This window comes from Adiantum capillus-veneris, chromosome 8 (genome assembly GCF_014529385.1).
Source record: "Adiantum capillus-veneris isolate H3 chromosome 8, ASM1452938v2, whole genome shotgun sequence".
NCBI lineage: Eukaryota > Viridiplantae > Streptophyta > Polypodiopsida > Polypodiales > Pteridaceae > Adiantum > Adiantum capillus-veneris.
Genome location: NC_140938.1, coordinates 89,311,059 through 89,335,693, shown reverse-complemented (window position 1 = coordinate 89,335,693; position 24,635 = coordinate 89,311,059).

Below are 24,635 nucleotides of genomic sequence, written 5' to 3'. Positions count from 1 at the left end.
TGAGATGATTTGACAATTTCCAAGCAAAACTGATGCAAAAGTAAATAATCGCGATTATTAACTTCAGTGACAAAAAATTTGCAAAACCCACAAGTTTTGACCTAGTCATGTTTCATACACCTAATACAAGTCCTAAATTGAATTTGGTCAAGTTTGGTCATGCCGGCATCACTTTGTGCTTTGTTGACTCTGAAATCACCGTTTTTTGTGACTATTCTGTCTGTTGGGTTGGTCGGTCACCTTTGAGGCTTTGGACTTGTCCATAACATTTTCGTGAAGCAACCTGTCCAATTCTGGCTCATTTGGAGTCAGTTTGGCCTCGTATGTCGAATTTGACGCTTTGTAACTTTCGAGCCGTTTTTTGCTTTTCGAGGACGTTGCTTGATGGATTTCACCAAACCAATCATATACATTGTATTGTAGACATGTAGTAGTGTTAGTGTGTATACACGCTTCACCAGGGGCACTTTTCTCCCACTGGGTTTTTTCCCTGGACATCTGGTGTGAAAGGACACCTTATCTCTTAGGGTCTCATATAAGCTTTGTAGCTCTGAGTTTGAAAATACTCTATTATTCTAATACAGAGAGATAGACTACAGAGATCTCGTACGCAAGCTCTGTGTCTTCTCCTTCTCCGTCTTCTTCCTACTCTGAGTTGCTATCTTCCTTCTGTTTCCTGTTTCATCATCTTCAACAATTGGTATCAAAGCAAGGTGATTTCCAGAGCCTCTACTTGCGTTTTCGCATCCGCGCGCGCAATCGCAGTTTTCAGGAAGTTTTCGGAAAATTTTCTCGTGGGAGCATCCTCGACGTTCCTGGAGTATTCTCAGTAGGTGACCCGAGGTTTTACCCCCCTTTTGAAGCAGTTCAAGCCCTCAGAATTTTGTTCTGAGCAGCGTAGCAGAAGTTACTTTCGGAGGCGTTTAGATCAAGAGGGTGTGCTTTTTGACAAATTTTCTTCAGGTAAACAGTTCTTTTGGGAAGGAGCTTGTCTTAGCTTTGTGCTGAGATTTTGTGTAGAGTTTTGCTTGCATTGGAGAGGAGATTTGTGAATCTCTTGGAGGTTCTTTTTCTCTCTTGTGTGCATCCACAGTATGGCTCAATCTACGGAGAAAGAGATTTTTGGTGCGTTTACATCCGAAGGCAAATTGGATGGTACCAACTATTCTCTTTGGTCTTTTATGGCCAAACATGTTTTGGTTGGTAAAGGATTGTGGGATTATGTATCTGGAGATGAAGTTCGTCCAGGTAGCATTGCACCTGCCACGCCTGGTCATGGTGTAGCTGTTGCTGCAAGACCCTCACAAGTCACTCCAGAGCAAAAGAAATGGGATACTAAAGATGCACAAGCTATGGCTGTGATTACCTTAACCATAAAGAGGACAATCACACCACATATCAGATCTTGCAAAACTTCTGAGAATGCTTGGGACACTCTGCAAGCTATGTTTGGAGAAAGACACGTTGCCAGAATAGAGTTTTTGAAGAAACAACTTGACAAAATACAGATGGACGAAGGTGACGATATCGTCGAGCATCTTACAAAAATCAGGGATCTTAAAGAGCAATTGCTTACCATTGATGAAGTGATTCCAGAGAAAGACTTGGTTTCCAAAACACTCAATTCACTACCACCATCTTATTTGACTTTTCAGACTTCTTTGACTCTGTCTTTGCGAGCTAATCCTGAGCCTCTTCGTTTTGAAGAGTTAGTGGCTTTGCTATTGCAGGAGGATCAATCACGTAAGAACAAGTCTTTACAGGTGGATGGTATGGATCATGCTCTTGTTGTACAGAACAAAAACAAGGGTAAAGAGAGTGCTCATCACTCCAAGTCTGGTGCAGGACAGTCTTCAGAGAAGTCTAAAGGTGATTCCGACAAGTCCAAGAAGAAAGGTAAATGTCACTACCGCAAGAAACATGGTCACTACATTAGTGAGTGTAAAAAGCGAACTGCTAAAGAAAAGAAGAAAGAGTCAAGTTTGGTTGTTTCAGCTTTTGGTGATTCTTCTACAACTAAAGAAGAGTCTGCAAACTTTGTGTAGGATTCTTATGTTTTCTTAGTATGTTCATATTTTTTTTGCTTACAGTGTTAAGGAGACACAAATGATTTGGGACTTTGATAGTGGTGCATCCAGGCATATTACTTCAAGGAAGGATTTGTTTTGTTCATTGGATGCAGCTCCAACAGGAAAGAAGGTGACATGTGCAAATAATGCTTCTTATCCAATCAAAGGCGTTGGTAAGATTTTGATTACCATTTCAGATGGTTCAGACTTATGCTTGCCAGATGTCTTATATGTTCCAGGGATCAAGAAGAATTTGTTGTCTGTATCCTCTCTTGCAAAAAATGGTCTTCGGGTCATTTTTGAGGATGACAAATGTGTTGTACGAGATCGAGAGAATGGTTATTCTCTTATCACTATAGGTACGCTGGAAAATGGACTATTTGTGCTAGATCGTTATGAAAAGCAGATTCAGGTATGTATTGCAGAAATAAAGACTCAGGCCATGCAGGATGCTGAGTTGTGGCATGCTAGATTTGGGCATGTTGGTTATGGCAGTTTGATGACTTTACAACGTCATAATATGGTGCATGATTTGTCTTTATTGGAGATGCCACCAAGACATGTATGTGAAGGTTGCGTTCTTGGAAAGATGCACAGATTTGCATTTTCGCAGGATGGTTCAGTTAGAGGGACACGAAAGTTGCGGCTTGTACACAGTGATGTATGTGGTCCTATGAGGACGCCATCTATAGGAAACAGCCTTTATTTTGTGACCTTCATTGATGACTTTTCCAGGTTTTGTTGGGTGTATTCACTCAAAGCAAAGTCAAATGTGTTTGCAATTTTTCAACATTATGTCGCCATGGTTGAAAATGAAACAGGTTGCAAAGTACAGACTCTTCGTACCGATCGAGGAGGTGAATACATGTCAGGTGCATTTAAGGATTTTTTGGGAAAGAAAGGCATTAAACACCAATGCACTATGCCATACACACCACAACAGAATGGTGTTGCAGAAAGGAAAAACAGGTCTTTAGTGGAGACGGCTAGATGTATGCTCAAGGCTAAGAGTTTGCCTCATAAGCTATGGATGGAGGTAGTTGCTGGTGCAGCACATGTTTTGAACTGGTGTCCTACTCGTGACTTGAAGACCATTACTCCATATGAAGCTTGGTATGACAGAAAACCTTCAGTCAGTTATCTTCGTGTTTTTGGTTGTCTTGCTTATGCTCACATCCCTCAGCAGTTACGTGGGAAGCTTGATGATAAGGCAATCAATGTATATTTGTGGGGTACAGTAGTGGAAGTAAAGGTTATAGACACAACAGGTTGAAAATCTTGATCAATATTTTGATCAGCATGTGACACCTCATGATGTAGAGAAAATTGTGCGTGAAGAGCAAGAAGTTCTCAGGGAAGAAAGAACCTTGCCTAAATGGGTTCAAAAAACTTTGCACGATAGCAAGTTGGATGCACCGTTGCTACGAAAAACACGTACTGGTACTACTTTTGGCAGAGAGCAAGTAGATTTGGCTTGCTTTAGCACTCTTTGTGATGTAGATGAGCCTGATTCATTTGAACAAGCTTTAGAGTGTGTTCAGTGGAAAGATGCTATGCAGCAAGAAATTGATTCTATTCATAAGAATCATACATGGGATCTAGTGGACTTGCCTACAGGTAAAAAGCCTATTGGTACAAAGTGGGTTTTTAAGGTAAAAAGGAAACAAGATGGTACTGTTGACAGGTACAAAGCAAGGCTTGTGACAAAAGGCTATGCACAACAGAAAGGCATAGATTATGATGAAACCTTTGCTCCTACTTCTCGTGCGTCCACGTTAGATCACTAGTTGCAATTGCTGCTCATCATGGTTGGAAAGTGCATCAGTTGGATATCAAAACTACTTTTTTGAATGGTGATTTGAAGGAAGAAGTTTATGTAAGTCAACCAAGTGGTTTTGTTGTAAAAGGTCAAGAGCAAAAGGTATGTAGATTGCGTAAAGCTTTGTATGGTCTCAAACAGGCTCCAAGAGCATGGTATGAGAAGATACATACTTATTTGATTGGCCAGGGATTTCAGAATAGTCAAAAAGAGAGATAGAGTTCTCATTATGCTAACACTTTATGTGGATGATATGCTTCTTACAGGCAATACTGCAGATGAAATTGAAGCGTTTAAAGATGCTTTGAGAAAAAACTTTGAGATGTCTGATCTTGGTTTGCTACATTATTACTTGGGTATTCAGTTTGTGCAATCAGAGGATGGCATATACATGTTGCAGGCAAAATATTTGCATAAAATTTTGGACAAGTTTGGTATGCAAAATTGTAAATCAATCTCTACACCCGTAGAAACTGGATCAAAGTAAAGCATGCATGATGCTGGAGAACCTTTTGATGTACATACTTATGCAGCAGCGGTTGGTTGCTTGATATATTTGGCAGGCAACACTCGTCCAGACATTCAATTTGGGGTTTCACAAGCAAGCATATTTATGCACAGCCCAGGTATGCATCATTGGCAGGCTGTGAAGCGCATACTTTGTTACCTTTCAGGTACCCCTAATCTTTCCATGTTCTTTCCAAGGGGGGATATGTATGGAAAGCACAGTTCTATGCAGCTTCTTGGTTACAGCAATTCAGATTGGGCTGGTGATTTTGACACACGACATTCCACAAGTGGGAATTGTTTTTTCTTGGGAAATGCATGTATATCTTGGCTAAGCAAGAAGCAACCCACAGTGGCTACATCAACTTGTGAAGCTGAGTACAGGGTAGCTTTCACGGAAACAGTTGATTGTGTATGGATACGCAGGTTATTGGCAGATCTTTGTGAGTGTCAACAGGCACCCACTACCATTTTCACTGACAGTCAGAGTGCTATGGCAGTTGCAAGGAATCCAGTATTTCATGCAAGAACAAAGCACATAGAGGTTCACTACCACTATGTCAGGGAAAGGCTACATGCGGGGGAGATCACACTAACTTACTGTCCTACACAGGATAACATTGCAGATCTATTTACGAAGGCGTTATCACGAGAAAAGTTTGAAGCTTTCCGAAAAGCTTTGGGCTTACTCTCATACACATGATGATCTGCTACCTTGTACGGATTCACACTATCACTACAAGGGGGATTTGTAGACATGTAGTAGTGTTAGTGTGTATACGCGCTTCACCAGGGGCACTTTTCTCCCACTGGGTTTTTCCCCCTGGACATCTGGTGTGAAAGGACACCTTATCTCTTAGGGTCTCATATAAGCTTTGTAGCTCTGAGTTTGAAAATACTCTATTATTTTAATACAGAGAGATAAACTACAGAGATCTCGTACGCAAGCTCTGTGTCTTCTCCTTCTCCATCTTCTTCCTACTCTGAGTTGCTATCTTCCTTCTGTTTCATGTTTCATCATCTTCAGCATGTATATGGACCTCATTAGCAAGCCATTTGTGGAGTCAGGTCGAAACTCTGGCATTTTCCAAAAACCTAACTTTTCTACTTGGGACCCCCTTGACCCCAGCCAAATGGTCATCTAATGGTATAGAAAGGTTCTATTATATTAGGGCATGCTATGGTTCAAATCCCATCTGATTTGGTCAAGCTGGCAGGTCACTATGGTCACTTTTAGGTTGTAGGTCTTCGTGCACTGCTCGGTTTCTAGGGTTTTTTCCTAAGGCTTTAGACTAGCTACCGAGACTAGCTACCGGCCGTACAAAATGGATCATTATCGAGTAAAGAACTTACCCCTCATGTCTCGTGTGAGACGGCGCTGAAAATGGTCAACTGTGGGCTCCGGAAATGTTGGGCGAAAGAGGCTGAAATCTCTCTCTGCAAACGCTCCAAGTGGAAATGAGGTGGTTTTAGCCTACCATGGATATCTATACTTGGACTTTCCGAACCAAATTTCTCCAGATTCCCCCGTTAGTCCTACTAGGCCGTGAAATCTATGTTAGACTCAAAAATTCCCGTGATCGGATTCCTAAAGCTCATTCTGCAAGAATTTTGCAACAGCAGGCCTAGCCGCCTAATTTAGTCTTCCCGCTTCCATCTTCTGATTTCATTGAAAATTATTGTGCTTGTCCGCTTTGTCTTTCTGATCACCATCGTGTCTTCCATTTTCCCATCTGAGCTTCCCTGCTATTTATTAGTAATTTTGACCTGTTTATTTGAAAAAATCAAAGAAAATAGCAAAATGCTCTAAAAAAGTAAAGTAAAAATCCAATAATTAAGAAAATCCCTTGAAAAATACAACTTTATTGTTTTTTGTTGGATTTCTCAAATTTTAAGCCTCCTTATCAACAAAAATGATGAAAAATATCCAAAAAAGGACTATTTTTTATGATTTTCTTATAGTATATACACTATTTACACTCATCGCGAAGATATTATCAGTGAATTTTCCCTTAATGATGAATTATAAGGGCATTATTAGGTCATTTTGCAAAAAATCACACGTTAACATAGAACTTTTTCCTCCCTCTTCAAACATTGCCCTTAATTTCTTAGTGCCCTTCCACCCCTCCTAGGTGGCGTACTCCGAGACGACTGCGTGCATGGGTTGAACAATTGTGTCTATGCATATCCGTGATTGGCTCTACCATGATATGAAGATCAATGCAATTCAAACCCATATGCTATGCAAGAGCTCGGTCTTGAGTAATTGACTGAAGGGTTTCCGATGTCGAGGTTTGCTGCTGATGTCTTTCAAAGAGCAAATCTTGTAGCTTTTGTGCTCTCTGCTTGATTGTACGATCAGGGTGCTTTAGCACTCTGATTGCTTGAGCTGTTGGTAGCACTTTCGATTGTTGTTGTCGAGATTTTTCTGTCCATTGGTAGCTCGGTCGGCTTGGTGCTGCATGGTGTGGTGGAGTCTGTTGAGAAATAACTCGCCACTGCTTGATTGGTTTCGCGGTTTGTGGAGAAGATAAGTGCTCCTTTTTCTTCCAAACCCTTTTCATGTTAGGTTCCTTGCTCGGAGATGCTCGATTCTATGTTCGAATCCTTGGAACCTTCTTTTGTTTCTTCGGTGAAGTTTTAGGCACCCAGATCTGAATCGGTTTATCCTTAAGCTGTGCTTTTGGTACCCAAATCTGCCTGACTCCTTGCATGCTGCATGTAGCATTTGATTGTCGAGGGGATGGAGAAGATTGGCTTCGTGGATTGGTCTGCTGATTGCTTCTTTTCCATTCCTCCTTGCTTGGTGCAATTGGAGCAATGAGTTGCCCTCCTTTAGGTGATAGCTTTAGTTGATTCGTATTCCAATCTGGTACTGCTTTGTATGTACGTATCCAAGGAATTTCAAGAATCGTCGTCTCATTCATGTGTTCATTTGGCAAGCATACAAACTGATGAGGACATGAACATCCATGTACTACCACGTTCAAGTTGACTACGCCCAATGTTGGAGTTGGATTCTTGTTGCATCCTTTGATTGTCGCAATTCCTGTTGTCAATGCTTCACTTGCTGCCTTCTTGTATGTGGAATAACTGACTGCATTCACTCTAGCTCCTGTGTCTACCAAAGCATTGGTGCTATGATTGTTGAGTTGTACTTTGATGCACAGATCCATTCCATCTAACCAGTCGTCATCTGTTGAAACTGCGTCTTTAGGTAATTCCCATTGTCGATCATCTATTTCCAAAGTGTTGATGGGAATCGGTGTATGTTGATTCTTGAGAGCAGCTTTCCGCTCGAGTACCCAAAGCCTAGCTTCCTCTTGGGATTCATCAATAACCTGTTGTCGTTTGATCTTTCTTTGTTTGGCTGCATGCATTCTCTCTAGCAATTCATTGGTTATTGGCAAATTGTATTTTTTTAAATGACATCCACTAATCCAATTAGCCATTGCCTCACCATCTAGGGTGGACAATTTTACTGCTCCACTTGGAGATACATCTTCAATGATAAATGGTCCGTTTCCCTTTTTCTTAAACTTGGGAATGTGTTGCTTAAGGGAATAGACTAAAACTAATTCCCCTTTATTGAAGAATATTTTTGTGATTAAGTGGGAATCAAAAAACTGTTTTTGTTTCCGCTTTTGTGCATAGATATGAGCTACAGTAGTCAGCCTTTGCTCGTCTAGCTTTTCCAAATCTTCAAGTCCTTCTGACAATTCATGTCCAGTCCACTCAAGATTATGTGCTAACCTTAATGTCGGCAATAGAAATTATATTGGCAATATGGCATCAAGACCATAAACAAGGTTAAAGGGTGTAGCATTTAGAGCTGTTTTGAATGAAACTCGATAAGCGCATAGAGCAGCATGGAGATTCATTTCCCAGTCTGTCCTTCCTGAACTAACCACTTTGGTCAGTACCGAGCTAAGAATTTTATTTGTATGCTCAACTTGTCCATTTTTTTGTGGGTGTGATAGGGAGCTAATTTGTTATGGATGACCATAAACTCATTAAGCAAATACTCTATTACCTCATTGAGGAAATGAGTTCCCCGATCATTGACAATCTCTATTGGCATATCTCGTGAATACATACTCATATAAGAATGTAACAGTGGTTTTGGCATCATTCTTTTGGGTTGCTTTAGTCTCGGCCCACTTGGTCAAATAGTCCGTAGCTACAATGATATATTGAGCTTGGGTTCTATAAGCAGGTGGCTGTATCGGTCCAACAAAATCTACACCCCATTTTGCGAAGGCTCTATCCCCCATCATTGGTCTTAAGGGCATGCTGTCTACTCGTGTTGGCATTTTTGCTCGTTGACAAGCATCACACCTTCGAACACATTCTTTAGCATCTGCAAAAAGTATTGGCCACCATATGCCTGCCATCAAGATTGCTCTTGTGGTGGTCTCACTAGAAAAGTGACCTCCAGCTAATCCAGCATGTGCTTGTTCTATAATCGGAATATACTCGTTTTCATTTGCACAAAGATGCAAATGTTGATCTTTACCTCTCCGATACAATTGGTTCCCAATAAGAGCATAGTCTCTTGCTTCAGTTTCAATTGCTCTTTGACGGCGTTTACTCATATCCTCAGGAAACGTTCGGCTCGATAAGTAAGTAACCAGATAATTACTCCACTTAGGAACATGTGACATTTGAAACAATGTTACATGAGAAATGGGTGTTTGTTTTTGACATTGAGGGCAATCTTTTACAAAAGATCTAACATCTCTCCTCATAGTCGGCCAAAATACTCCAAGTCTCAAGATTCGTTGCATAGTTTGGTCTTCCGCAAAGTGAAGTCCTACTATGGTAACATGTACTTGACTTAGGTATTGTTCTTTTTCTTCAGGGTTAATGCATAAAAGCAATACCCCGTCCTGATTTCTTTTATATAGCCTTCTAGCTAGTAATTGATACATAGCCGATTGCTCGATTAAATCGATTGTGATAGGAAGTGGTATTTGTGAATCCACTTGAGCTATTGTCATCAATGACACAATGTTTTCCAACCATCTAGGTATCATTTCCACCGAGAACAAATAGGCATCTGGTAAATCATCATCTACCCCTTTAGGTAATTCCCCTAAAACAATCCTTGCCAAATGATCTGCTCCTTGATGTGTAGTGCCTTTTTTTACAACCACAGTGAAATCAAATTCGAGAAGAATGATGAACCATCTAAATATTCTCCATGTGCTGCATGGCGTATTGACCAAATACAACAAAGCTTGGTGGTCCACAAAGAACACAAACTTGTTGGCTAATAGGTAATGTCTATACTTTTTAACGGCATAGATCATTCCTAGTCCTTCTCTTTTGGTGGTGGTGTAATTCTTTTCTGCCATGTTCAATTGTCACCTAGCATAAGAAATAGGAAAGTCAATTTTCCCATCTCCTGGTTGAGCTAGTATACAACCAATAGCAAAGTTTGAAGCATCTACATGTACATGGAATACCTTATCCCAATGTGGTGCTTTCAATATTGGTGTTGAGGCGAGAGCTTGCTTAATCTTCATGAAGGATTCTTCACATGCCCCGGTCCATTCAAAGTGCGTAATCAAGCTATACATGGGTTTTGCAATTATAGCATACATATAGATGAACCGTCGATAATATCCACAATGTCCCATGAAGGCTTGCACCCCCTTGACTGTTGTTGGTTTAGGCAAATCAGTAATGACATCTTCTCAATATCAGTAGCTATGCCATTTTTAGACACTGTATGTCCAAGAGTTTTCCCTTGTCTTCCCATGAATGTGCACTTTTCAGGATTTAAGCAAATCCTATAAAGTCTACATTTCTCGAATACCTTTTCGAGGTGTTCAAAATGATCAGCCCAGATTGACGAATGTACGCATAGATCATCCATATATACTCTTTGAAAGCATGGCTCATCAACCTCTGAAACGTGGCTGGAGCATTAGTTAACCCAAACGGCATAACCCGATAGGCAAATATATCCCATTCTATTGCAAAAGCAGTTTTATGCTGATCCTTTGGGTCAGCCAAAAGTTGATTGTATCCCGAAAAGCCGTCTAAGAAGCTGTAAGCTTCTTTTCCTGCAACTCGTTCTAAAACATGCTCAATTATCGGAAGAGGAAAGTTATCTCTGATGGTAGTTGCCTTCACCTTTTTGAGATTAACACACACTTGTAATTTCCCATTCTTATTAGGTACTACCACAATTGGAGACACCCAATCTGTGTGTTCAATTTTGTAAATGAATTCAGCTTCCTTTAGTTTTTCAATCTCTTTTTTTATCTTCCTGGAAAATGTTTCGTTATAAGTGTATGGTCTCTGTCTACTTGGTTTCTCATCATCTCTCATGGGTATAGTATGTTGACAGATTTTTGGATCAACACCCTAAAGATCCTTGTAAGACCAAGCAAAGATATCTCGATATTCCTTTAACAAGCTCAGCAAAAGCTTTTCTTCTTCTTCTGTTAGGTCATTCGCAATGTAAGTAGGTCTAGGCTCTTCTCCTGGTTCAGCCAAGTCTACCCTTTTAGCGTTTTTAGGCCCTTCGTAAGATTCGCCTTGTTTTCGTAGTTCCCTAACAGGTTGTTCAATTATGATTTTCCGATCTTGGAGAGTTTACTTTTTGTAATGGGATGGAATATGCATTACATCCTTACCATCTTCTTCCGTGGTTTCCATTTCAGTTGTGTATATCTCCTTGAGAGCTTTTTTCAACTCTTGATATTTCTTTTCCGCTCGACTCTGGTCATGAGTGGTTTTTTATCTTGATATTTTTCTTGAGTATCCTTCCTTGTTTTTCTCGATGTCTGAGACATTTCTGAGGTTTTGTTTGAAGGATATCTGCCAGTTATTTTGTCCTTGACACGATCATTAGCATCTATCTGCATCAGGAATTGTGTTTTACTGGAGACTGATGGCATAGGTCGTGTTTTCACGATATTGGTGTCTCTTTTTCGTCTATACCATTTTTGTCCTCTTGATTTCTGGTTTGGAAAGTCAAAAAACTTTTCCTCCCCTCCCTTTAAGAGTAATTGAGCTCCTGTATGCTCTTTTTCTAACCCCGAATCTTCTAAGGTAGCTGAGTGTTCATCTAAATCATCAGTGGCATTGTAATAGAGGTCTGAGAAGACTTGTTGAGCTTTCATCAAGTCCTTGGGTTCCTTGTCTTTGTTTTCAATATTGAGAACTGACATTATTTGGATGGGAATTATGTTGTAGCCATCCTCATTGCAGAATTGAGTAGGCATAGACGTATTCACACATACATCCATTGTCGCTAAAATTTGAGTCCACTCGAATGGCTCAAATAAATGCTCTGGAAAGGGTTCAGATACGTAGGCTTCGTCTGTACAGTCCCTTTCTAGGATACATTCCTCTGGTCTTAAGCTTCCATTTTCTGAAGCTTTGCACATCCAAATAGGAGTGTCTTTGTTTAACCAGGTTGGGAGTTTAGTTTCAGTCGAAGAGACTGAATCAAACTCTTGGATGGGTGTTTTCAAGACATCTCTGTAAGTGTGATCTTTTAGATTGACTCTTGTTATAGATCCCACCTGCTTCAAGTACAAATAGTTGTTTTCCCAATCTTGGATAAGATGTACCTGTCGCATGAAAGGTCTTCCCAATATGATTTTATAGTTGAGTTTTTTCCCAAAGTCTACTATGGCAAAAGTGTGTTGATATTCAACTCCACAGGAATTGACTATCACTTTTTCAAGCAGCCCTAGTGGTGTCTCAATGTGTCTGTTAGCCAACTGCAATTTCATTCGAGTTTGTCTAATGGCTAGCTGTCCCCAAGATTCCCGTACTGCTTTAGTGGCTATGGCTATGCCATCTCCACTGTCCAATATTGCCATGGTTTCAATGTCATTATATTTCATTGGGAGGGTGGTGTTTCCTTCTTCCCCTTCATAATATTCTCTGACCTTGTTCATAGGAACTAATCGAATCTCTTTGTTTTCCATTTTATTTTTTAATTTTCCCAAATTCTTAGAGATTAACCCTGTTATCCCCACCTTCTCTAAGGTTTTCTGTAAATCGTTCCACAAGTATGGTCTGAGTTTCAACAGTTCTCCCAAAGTAAGAGTGCATTGGATGGGTGTAGACATGATTGAATGAATGCTGTCTACTTCTAGGATCTGTTCAGCTCTTTTTACTTGAGTGGTCTTGCAAACAATGGATTCATCTTCGTTATCTCCCAAGTAAGAAGGTAATGTTTTTAATGTCAATGGTTTAGATATTCCTGAAGCTTCCGATCCGCAATCCTCGTACAAGGATTGTAAATCCATGTTCATATCAGAAGGTAGGTTATCCAACCAGACTTCCTCTATAGGAGCTGACTTTAAAGTTAGGCTCCCATCATTGATCTCTCTCACCTTTTCCCATAAGTGTCCTGGCCAGTCTTCCTCTACGAATGGAAGTCCGTCTAAGGCATCTTCGCTGTCCGGCACTATAAGCTCTGGTTCATTTGTTTCAAGGTGGGATTCTGCCACCACATCGGATTTTTCTTTCATGCCTTCTACTGCAAGCTCTTCAGGTTTTGCAATACTTTCAAGCTTGGGTTTTTGTTTATCCAGCATTTCTTGCACGATTCTTACCAAATTTTGATAAGCCTCCAGCTTCGCTGCTTCCATGTCTGGAGATGGATAGTTTTTCCACTTGTTTTCCATGTTTTGGCCTGCTTTAAGTCCTACTTGGTAGGCTTCCAAGGCAACATTACTAGGCTCAAAAATTTTATCAACCAAAATGGATCCTCCAGATTTCATGGTTGTTTCCTTGAATTCACTGTCAGTTTCTTTCAACTTGTCCTCGGCTAGCATTTTTGCTCGCTCTTCGATTTCAACCCGTTGTTTTAGTTTTCTCATCTCATATCTTTTGCTTCTGCTCCTTTTGATTCTTTGAGAAGAAATTTTTGTGTTCTCTGAATCATCAGAGGAGTTGTCTTTATTTTTCTTTGCCTGGGCTCTAGTGATTACCTTGATTGGAACAATCAGTTCACTCTCTGATGAGCTACTAGGCATCACTTGGACTACGTTTACGACAATTTTTCCCTTGTTCAAAGGATTCTTAGGACAATCTTCCGGAAAGTGTCCTCCCTTTTTGCAATATTGTATGCAATAGGATTCAATTGGTTTGAGGTTTTTGTCAGGCTCTGGACATTCGTTCTTCCAATGGTCATCAGCACCACAGTTATGGAAGTTTCCTGTTCTAGGCTTCATCATGGGTCTTCCCGTGGGAGGTCTGACACCTTGATTAGCTACATAATACATTGGTGCGAGCTCTGGTGGAGCATAAGTCATGGTTTCTTCCATTGGTGGTGGATGTGGACTATACCAATCTCCTTCTACCATTACTGTAGATGGACTAGGCTCTGCATAGGGTGTAATAGGCACTAAGGCTTGTTCATCTATGACTCCTTCAGAGTGCATGTACTTTACAGGCACTGCATTATATCATGGATACAAAGGTTGTTGTCCCAACACAGGTTGAGGTCTTTCCATACCCATTGATGGTCTTTGAACTTGGGCCATATTAGGCTGATATCTGTACATGGGTTGTCCTTGTGGCCTCATGGGCACGTACTGAACATTCCCATCATACTTTGGTCTGAAGTAGCACTCGTGGGTCTCATGGTTGGTCCATTTACCCTCGATTGCACACCATTTTTGTGGCCTAATTGGTTGTTCATGTGGAGGTATCCCTTGTCCTGGTCCTCTCATAGGTGCTTTTTGCATATTGTTCATCATGTCGTTCATCCTTTTTAACATATCTTCTATGGCTGAGAGTGGTGCCGCAGCAGCCGTTCCCACTTGTGCTAGTTTAATGGATGCTGTCTTCTCGCTTTGGTTATCCTTAGGGACATCTTCTTCATTGAAGATCTCGCAATTGTCTCCTAGGTCAATCACATCAAACACACACGCTTCTAGGGTTGTATGCTTTTTACTATAGAGTATAGCATGAAGTTTTTTGTTTAGCAGTCCCTCCAGAAACAAAGATACAAGTCATTCCTCTGCAGGTATCTCCATCTCTGGGCATATGTCAATGTATTGTTTCATTCGAGTGGCACAATCCCTAACAGACTCACCATGTTTCTGTTTAAAACTATAGATTTGAGCTACCGTATCATGTTTAATCCCCGTTTTGGAACAAGTAGCTACAAATCCTTGAGCTAATGTGTTCAAGTCCATGATTGACCTTGGTGGAATGTTTTAGAACCATGTCAAAGCTTTTCCTTCTAATGCACTTGCTTAAAGCTTGCTAAGTGGTCATATGGATCCCCTGATCCACTGTATTTTCTGACCCATTTTTGAAAATCAGCTGGTCTAACACGTCTATTTGGTTCAACTCCCTGTCTTCTGGGAGTTGGTCTTGTTCCAAGTCCTTCAAACCAGTCTGTTGGAAATAGTGACTCATGTAACCCTGGATTGACCTTAGTGTCACCCGGTTTTCTACGTGATGAGGTGGTTTCTGGTTTCTTCACATTACTCTCAGATGATCTCTCACGGTGTTCATCCCTTAGAATTGTGTCTGGTCCTTGCCCCAATATCCAATCCCGTATGGAATACCCTTGGTATTTGGTTTGTCCTACCTCCTTAGGAGTCATCATACTAAACAAAGTTGTTGTTATAACAATCCCTAAACAGGTAGGCTGGTAGGTCTGCCGATCCCTTATCTTTGATCTTGAAGATATAGATGATCTTCATGGCCGTTAATTGTCCTGGTTTGGCATGAGAAGTCCACAAAAGATCTTTTATGTTTCTATCTTCCCAACAATAGTCTCCTATCCTAGGATTATCCGTACTAAGCCGTTTCAAAGGCTTCAAGTCTACTTGTTCGTATCCCTCGAATTCCAGAGTTGGTGGTCCTTCTTTTGCTGACATATCTGGGATCATAGTGTTTACTTCTAACCCCCATTTGTCTATCACGTGAGGGTTTCGACATGTAAATACTGAGTTCCGTTTCGATCCATGTATATTTATCCTTGTTTGTTTTCCCTAACCTCTTCTTCGAACTCCTTACCATGGTCATCAATGCGAATAGCATACTCCTCGTTAGGGTGCAAGTAAACCTGGGCTCCATGACGGTTAGTCTTGTAAAAAGATAGTATATGCTTATAGCGCACTGTCGTTCCAGTTTTCGAGTGAGTCGAGTAAGAAGACATTTCAGATGTTGAATCTGAAAAAGTGTCTAAGACTTCTTCAGGAATTGTGTGCAAGGAATTGCCTTGATTCATGCTTTCTTTGGTAGATACTCTACTAGACGTTTCTCCGAGTATGCCCTGATTTCCTAGTATACGACTAGATCTAAGGTTCATATAGACTTATGAAGCTCTGGATAGAGTACTCACCTTTGGACTGACTTGTCGTCAATTTTCACTCGATTCAATTTCAACTTTCCGTCAAGCCACCGATTTCTCGTTTGCAACCTGATTTCTGTACAAATTTAATCAAGTTAGTCATTCTTCTATAAAGACAGTGGAGCTCTTGAGAACTCTCGTGATTGGTCTCTGTGTATCACTTCAAATCGAGCTATGGAAGTCAAAATTTGACTTTCAGATTCTATTTTAGCAAAAATCAAAGGTCTAATCTGCAACCTGTAAACTGAGTGTATCTGTACCAATTTTGATCCGATTTAACCCAAAATTGCCTTGTGGCCTTATATTATGTTGGTCTATCACTGTATGAGTTCAAAAGTCCAAAATTATGTTGGTTTATCATTGTATGAGTTCAAAAGTCCAAAATGATATCTCTGGATAGCAGAAGTAAATAATCGCGATTATTGACTTTTGTCAATTTTTTGTACTTTTTTTATAGGTTTGGCAAGTATATAACTTGTTAGAGTCTCTGGGAAAATTTCAACAAGTTTGGACCAATTCTAATCAAGTTTATCAACTGGATGGTGTCCGCAGACTCTGATTTCACGAATCTGGCTTAAGTCTCATTTTTGGGATCCAAATTTCACCAAAATTGATTTGTGAGGTCTACTTGATGTGCTTGACCTTGTGGTTTACTCAAATTTGCAAAATCATCAAGTTTTGAAGCAGATGTAAATAATCGAGATTATTTACTCCAGCTATATTTTTGGAAGTTTTTGCCCCAACTTTGACACAGATCTGTTAAGCACCTTAAGTTAAGGTGACTAGCCAATTTCCATGAAGTTTGGACAATTTTTTATCAAATGGTCATCAATTATGTGTCCGTAGACTAACTTTGCAATTTTAGTCACAAATTTCACTCCAGTGGTCCAAATCTTACCAAATTTGGTTTGTGGGCTTATTACAACATGGTGAAGCTAGTGGTATGTAGACTTGGTCAAAAAAGTTGAAAAATAGGGCAGATGTAAATAATCGTGATTATTTACTTCTGACAAATTTTTATAAATTTTTGGTCAACTGAGCATATACACATGTTTATCACATCAATATAAGCCTATGAATCAAATTTCAACAAGTTTGGACAAATTTCTCCCAAATTTATACTCAAGATTCAAAAAGTCAGTACAAACTTTAGTTTTTACCCAGTTTTTTGCCAGTTTAGTGATCCAAATCTTTTGGGCCTTTACAAAAGTTGTTTGTACACATGCAATGAGTCAATGGTATGAACCTTGGTCAATTTAGAGCAAAAAGTCACGATTATTAACTTTAGGCTTGAAATGAGCACTGTTTTGCAATTTTCTCAAAGACAGTCTTTACATGATGTATTTTAAGCCTATGAATCAAGTTAAAACTTAATTTGGCCTAAAATATCAAGAAAAAGTAAATAATCTGAGTTTTGGCCAACTCTTGAATTTTTACCTCGAAGTGTCTTTGAGCTTACCCACTGGTTAAGAGAACTCTTAGGCTTACTCTCCAGTCGGATTGAGTGGATTCCAGTCTTTTTACCTCGAAGTGTCTTTGAGCTTACCCACTGGTTCAGACAACTCTTAGGCTTGCTCTCCAGTCGGATTGAGTGGATTCGAGCCTTTTCAAGCTATTTCTAGCAGAGAGAGCAATGTTCTGAAATCCACCTCGGATCCTACTGACCCTACTCCTAGATTCTGATGCAATGGGGTTGTCAAAAGTGTCCACAAACACTCGTTTTCTTGTGTTTTTTTATGTTTTTCGGAGTCTTGATCTTAAGACTTGTCTCGTCTACCAATCATTCTCCAAATCCTAATTTAAATCTGCAATCCTACAGTCCTAAAGGTACTCAACAAGTACAATTACTTCCAAGCTACCTCTACACATCAAAAGACGACAATCTTAAGCTATGTGGTTCTAGAAGAAAGTTTTGAACTCTAGGCGAGGAACCAGAGGAAGTTAAAGGACAACTACACAAGACGCTTGTGTTTTACCCTAGTTTAGGTCTCTTCGATCCCCGGCAGCTGCGCCAAATGTGGGACGCATGTTGAACCTCACCATCCTATCTTATTGTAGTATTAGCGAGAACCACGATTAATTTGTCAAACCATGGGACAAAGCTAACTCGACTAGTGCTTAGAGGCTACAAGAGGTTGTCAATCTCTCGAAAAACAACTAACAACTCGCATCTAACTCAAGCTACACTCAAGTGACTGAAATCACCAAAAGCCAATCGCTCATCGGCAAGCAAATCATATCCGTTACAACATCAAATGGCATCCAGACGTAACGAAACTTCTAGAACAAGTTTATAAGGCATAAGCACACATGCCTATGGCCTCAAACCCCACTTTAGGTCAAGTTTCAAAATCGGGATTATTAACAACAATGGATTTTTGACCTAGTCGTTTTCGACCGAGAATGCATCTAAATGCTTAGCAATGATGCCCCAATACCCTACCTATGCTTAGTTTTTATTTGAATATGTAAATTCCTAGTTATGATGAAATTAGGCCGCGGGTTGGCGACACCAAAAGCTACGAAATACTGTGAATGGCTTACGTCAATGCGTAGAGCTCTTACCTGCGGTTGCAATGCAACAAACGCATTCGCAATGTGACAATCGAAGAGGAAGTAGGAAGCATGAGAAGGAGAGAAGTGAGTGCGTTAGCTCACACTGTGTATTTCTTATCCAAAAACTTATAAAAAACTTACAAAAATTGGCTTTTATACCTTAGCCAAGGTTTTTGGGTGGTCAATACTAATAATCTAGAGTTCTACCAAAGCTGGGAAATGACTGGCTGATACAATCTGGAAGCTGGTAGCCCCGGCTCATTGATTACAAAGTTTATCCAAGAAAATAGGAGTCACAATATTGTTGATTTATCAAAATAATAATCGTTTTACAAGGAGAACTCCGAAAAATGGTGTCTGTGTTAGCTTGCTGCTAACACATTGTTCAAATAAATGAGTGTCAACTTTCTCATACCAAGCACAAGGAGACTATTTCAACCCATAGAAAGCTTTCTCACATTTACACACTTTCTTTTCTTGTCCTTTCTTGACAAAACTATGAGGCTCACCATTTAAGAAAGAAGTAACAATGTCTCATTGATGTACATTCCATCCAAAGTAAGGTGCCAATGCACATAGAAAAAAAAACAATAGTCATACCACAAATGGGAGCAAAAGTCTCTTCAAAGTTAATGCCTTTCTGTTGTTTGCAAAGAGTCTAGCCTTGTAGCAATCAATCTTGCCATCTAGCTTATGTTTCAACTTGTAAACCCACTTTGTACCAATGGCCTTTTTGCCAAGAGGAAAATCACATAAAGTCTATGTTTCATTTTCTTTAGGTGCATCATATTCTGCATTGCATCCATCCAACTTTTTGAATTTTGTGCTTCATCGAAACAAAGAGGTTCCTCTTCATCGAAACAACCAAGCATCAAAATTTGATGCATATGATGCATGGCCAAAACGTGAACGAGTACGACTAAACATAGGTGCATCCAATTTACTATCATGCAAGTATGCACCATCCATTTTTCCATATTCATAGACTCTTCATTCTCAATCCTTTCCACATCATGAACATCATGTACATCGGCATCAGTAAAAAGTTGATCTTTCTGTAACATTTTTGGAAACCCCCATATGTTGTACGTTTGCCTCATTGGAACTTACATTCAAGTTTCCACCTTTAAACGAGGCCACAAAGTGTCGTAAATGTCTTATGAGCTTACATTTCTATCTCTGGTATCTTATAACAAACACTAAATACAATTTTTGTGCCCCTTATGTATGCAATTTTGTTAAAAAACTAGCCCTTACGTATGAAAATTTTCATTTTCTCAATAAAAAACCCCTTATGTAAGTATATTTTTCTATAAATTTACCTAATTATAAATCCCTTATTTTATTTGCATGTTCTATCTTTGCAGATTTCCTAGTGGACGGCCCGAGAGGTGTTGTTGGCACAAGTGATCGTATTTATGTGAGGGACAGCCTCAAGAGAGTCAAACAAGTCACGATTGGAAGTAATGTACTTCGTAGCACCACTATCAAAGTACCAAATATGTGAATATATAGCAACTAACATACAAGCATCGTGGAAAAAAGGATCATTACACTATGTAATAAATGCCCACTCTGCATCTAAGACAACATCACAATCTCCATTTATAGAAGATGCTACAATAGTTGCATGGGTAGTAGATCGAGCCTCTTTCTTCATGTCTTCTTTTGCCTTCAACTTAGGACATTGCTATATCAGGTGACTTGCAATAATGGCAACGGATCTTCTTTCCTTTTTTTACTAGAATTCCCGGACAAGTTGCTGTCAGTAGAAGCACTAGACACACATGATCTACCACTCATAGAAGAACCACAAGAAATTTGTTGCATTGCTATTACTACCTCCTCTTTGAGAATAAACAAAAGCATGTTCAATTGCATGCTATTTAGCCATGTTCTTTCTTCAAAGTGACTCATGTAATAGCAATGTGTATAAAGCATCAAACTTGGCAGCTTATAGACAACAGTCTAGTAAGAGTCTGGCAACACATCGAGAATATTTTATACAAGTGAAATGTCAAAAATAACTTTACCTGCAGAAATGACTTGCTCATTGACATCCTTGATACTAGCAAGAGAAGTGGCCATGTCATCTTCCTCTTGCATAATCTTTGAAACCAACTCTTTACGTAGCAATGTAATTTTAGCCTCATTGTGACTTGCATAAAGACTAGCTAGAGCATCCCAAGCCTGTTTTGCTTATTTTGTTGAGATAATATGAGGAGTGATAGTGCGCTTCACAGATAATATAATCAATGCATAATCTTGTGCATCTTTAACATCCCAATGAGATTGCTCAGTTGTAGGAAAAACAACTCTAGCAGCAACAGATCTGCTAGAACATGTAACATCCTCAACAAAGCCTGTATCCATAGAAGGTGGGCGTACATCAATGCCCTTCAGAACATTCCAGACGCCCTTTGACACAAGAATATACGTCATCATGTAAGCCCACACCGGATAGTTATCTCCATCCAATTTGTCCTCATCAGCAAATATCTTGAAAATATATGTGTTGTTGTCATCCGATGTGAAAACTGCCTTGAAAGAGGGAAAAAGAAATAGGACTAACACATGCTATATAGCTCAACCCAAAGAGGACTATAAGAAAGTTGTTTTGTAGAAAACTGCACTGACAGTTATTCCAAAAGGAGAAATTGCTTGCACAATACTGCATGTAGTGGAAACGGAGGCTAAAATGAGCTTGAATCAAAATTTTGAGCACATTGGACGCTACAAGCCTACACATTTATTACTCGGCCTATTGGCGCTCACCAAAACTCATCCAATGAGAAGATGAGGAGGGAGTGTGGCAACAATGCCCGAGAGGACACAACATGTGTTTATACCAATTGTTGAAATTAGGGTTATAGTGATGCGGACATAGCTTGGAGAAGACGAATAAGCTCAAGGCACACAACAAAGAGTGTATTGCTTAGTGTGAAAAAAAAAAGAGTTGGCACTAGAGTGATGGGCATATATGCAACTCCAGTCAATAACATTATGTTTCACAAACTCTCTGCAATCCCTGCTCTAATTCTTATCTTTATATAGCTTATGCTCTCCTGAGCTGAAAGAAACTTGTAGATGTCTTTGGTAGATAGATTCTTCATGATATGGTAAACATTCTTTTTTCCACTTCATCAAGAAATAACGAATGTATGTTCTTCTAATAAGCTCTAAAAGTGGGTGACTGATTGCAATCCAAAATCTATAACATCAGTAGTAGCATACTTGGCACCTCACTAATTTTAATAGGAGAGGAAATTGGAACTAGATCGTACTTATGCTTATACTACTCCACAAGATATTTTTTTGTATTGAGAGATATGACTCTTGAAAATTAGGTGTCTGTTGTGGGTTCACATGAAATCACTCCTTTAGGAGTACTTTTTGGCAACCAAGTTGATAGTTGTAGTGGACTTCCACCACATGTATATATGATCGTAGACATGATCAAAGGCATGTTTTCCTCATGCCATAGCATCTTATGAGTTCACTTTGTGATGGCTCCATCATGCCAACATTCCAAAAGGTTTCTCACAAACTTGTTGAAGATAATGTACACTTGCAACTAAAAAGTACTAGCAGTGATGTCAACCAAAGCATAGCAAAGAACTCGGTATTCTTTTCTACAAACTCTTGACTAATTTCATCATGAACTTGATTGTTCATATCTGTGGTGAGCTTATTTCATTCAAAGATAAGCCTCATTTTATCTGTTGAAAATAACCCAAAGCTTCATGGCCCTTTCCTTCAAGTTTGTTCAAATTTCCATTCGAAACAAGATTGAGTTGCTTCGATTTGGTTTGAGAGTGTTGATGTTGTCCTTTAAAAGTGACCTTTACATATGCACTGATTATTGAGCCGTGTCCCTCTCTTAGCATGAGATTGCACGTCCTGACCACCTCCACCACAAGCTTTTGAACTTTCTAGGTAACTCTGTCTTACATTTCTAGTTCCTCCCTCGTGTCCATAACATGTAAGCCCCTTGAACCACAATCTTCTACTTTCACGCTCTCTTCATTTTCCATCTATGATATCCCTTGCCGTTCTACTACCAAAGGTTGTTCTTTTTAATCCGTGATACTTTTGTGAATGGCTTTTTTAGATTGCAAATGCTTTTGTAGGTACATTTGGAGCCTTTGAGACATACTAGCGTGTTTTAATGTGGTGCCACCATTCTTAATAAGGCGTTTAAGTAACCAAGGTAACCAACTTTATTTATTCAACATTTGTCAACCTAGCCATCCAAAAATATTTAGGTTCTTCACATGGGATTGCTTGGTGCTTAGACATTCTGGGTTCATTATAAGATTTGTCTTTTATTTTGGACCATGTTCTTTGGGTTGTTATGTTCAAAGGAGATTTCTATGATGTAATCAATGAGGTTCATTGGAAGCAAAAAATGGCACTTGTCCAAACAGAGGTATACTAATAGAAGAGGAAGAAATTTTAGCTATTAAGCAAAATGAAATGCCTTGCTGTGTTTCGTGGGTGATGGCTATGGTAAGGTCTTAGACAAGAATTGAGTGGTTTTGATTATTTATGTGCGAGGATATGTCCACTTTTCTCCTATGCTTTTAACAAAAGCAAGATTATACAAAGATTGCAATCACGCTAAAACATCATCAGTCGAGATTTTCAAAGAATATGACCAAACAACGATAACACATCCAATGCCAACAAAGCTAGAAAAGTTGATTTTTTTAGGTACGATTGTTGATGCACATGTATATAGGAGAGCCAACATGGCTATACATTCAAATAGATAGTTTTTGTGAAGAAAGACACTATGGAAAGTAACAAAGGTTTTGCCAAAAGAAAGTTAATCAAAACTAAGAAAGTATTAACATGCAAATGTAGAAGAGTCTAATTCACTAATAATAAATAGATTTTAAAAAAATTGATTTCTTGTTGCACAAATAACCGTTGTAGAGTTTACAATGCAAACAAAAAACCTAGAAACACGTCCACTTTTAGCACTTGCTTTGAGTTTCACTTGTTCTAATAGGTAGTGTGCACTCTGTATCAATGATCACCTAAGTGTGCATACAGACTGGATAGTCAACACACTCTAATAAGTGTACATTGATGTGTATGTATCATGGAAGCAAGGAAAGCAAGCATAAAAAACACTTCCAAAGTCTTCATGGCATTGTGGATCAACAATTTGCTGACCATGGATTAATAGGCTGAAATTTGGGATTTGACTTGACGTCTATGATTCTCTTGACCTATTTGCTGTGTTTTTGGCCAAATTATGATCGTCAATACTTTGCTTGGGCCCTTGATGTGGGCATTGGCATAAACTCTTGTTTTGCTCCCCCTATTTCAATGACACTTTGTGGAAAATTTGTGTATGTACATTTCTCAATTGCCCAATCTTAACTCAAAGTTGAACACCGAAGGTGCATATAGGTTAATTACTAAAGTTGAGGCATCACTCTCGAGTAAGTTGAACAAGCTTGAATTTCATGTCTCTATTGCGTACACTTGGCCAACATCTTTGAAAATGTTAAGGAGAATGTGGAATGCTTGAAATACAAACTATCTTTACCTATTTTACATTGATTTGTGTTTCATCAAAGCACATGCTTGTATTTTTACATGTTCCTCATATTGTATTATTTTTAATGCAAAAACTTGCAATAACAACAGAAGTATTAAATCTTTTGTTACTTAACCACACCACCTAAACATGCATTTAAGGGTAGTGAATGTTGTTCATATAGAAAGAACTTTCAACCATCAAATCAAGGGATAGCATAGTCGAAGTTTTGCAATTGAAACCACACTCCAATAGTTGTGAGCAAGTTGATATTGTCGTATACCTTATGATTTAGTCAGTTGCATACCACCAAACCTATCAAATGTTTACTCGCTTGAAGCATTGAAATCAAATAGGATGGCACTAAGTGTATTTTGCAGTTGGGCAAGCAACTCTTTATATTGCAAAGTTTTTGTTACAATGGATGGTTCACACAAAGGCCTATCCTCCCACCTTAAGGGAAAAATGATGGACATCTTGTTTAGATATTGGACTCCACACAATCAGATTGGACCAATGCTTGCAAAAAATAGGCTTAGTGTGTTTTCAATCCACTAAAACAGTAAAATCTCGATTAGATCCCAAGCTTGTCTTAAAGAAAACTGGTGTAAATACCAGCAAATTCTTTAAATTTTATCTAAAAATCGGAAAAGTTTTGATCATGCCCAACGTTTTTTTGGAAAGGTAAAATGTTTTTGGTGAGCCCTGTTTTTGGACTAGACATGATTCAATTGTCAACTCAACACAATTAGACATAGTTGCAATGACTGAAACGAGTTGACCTCA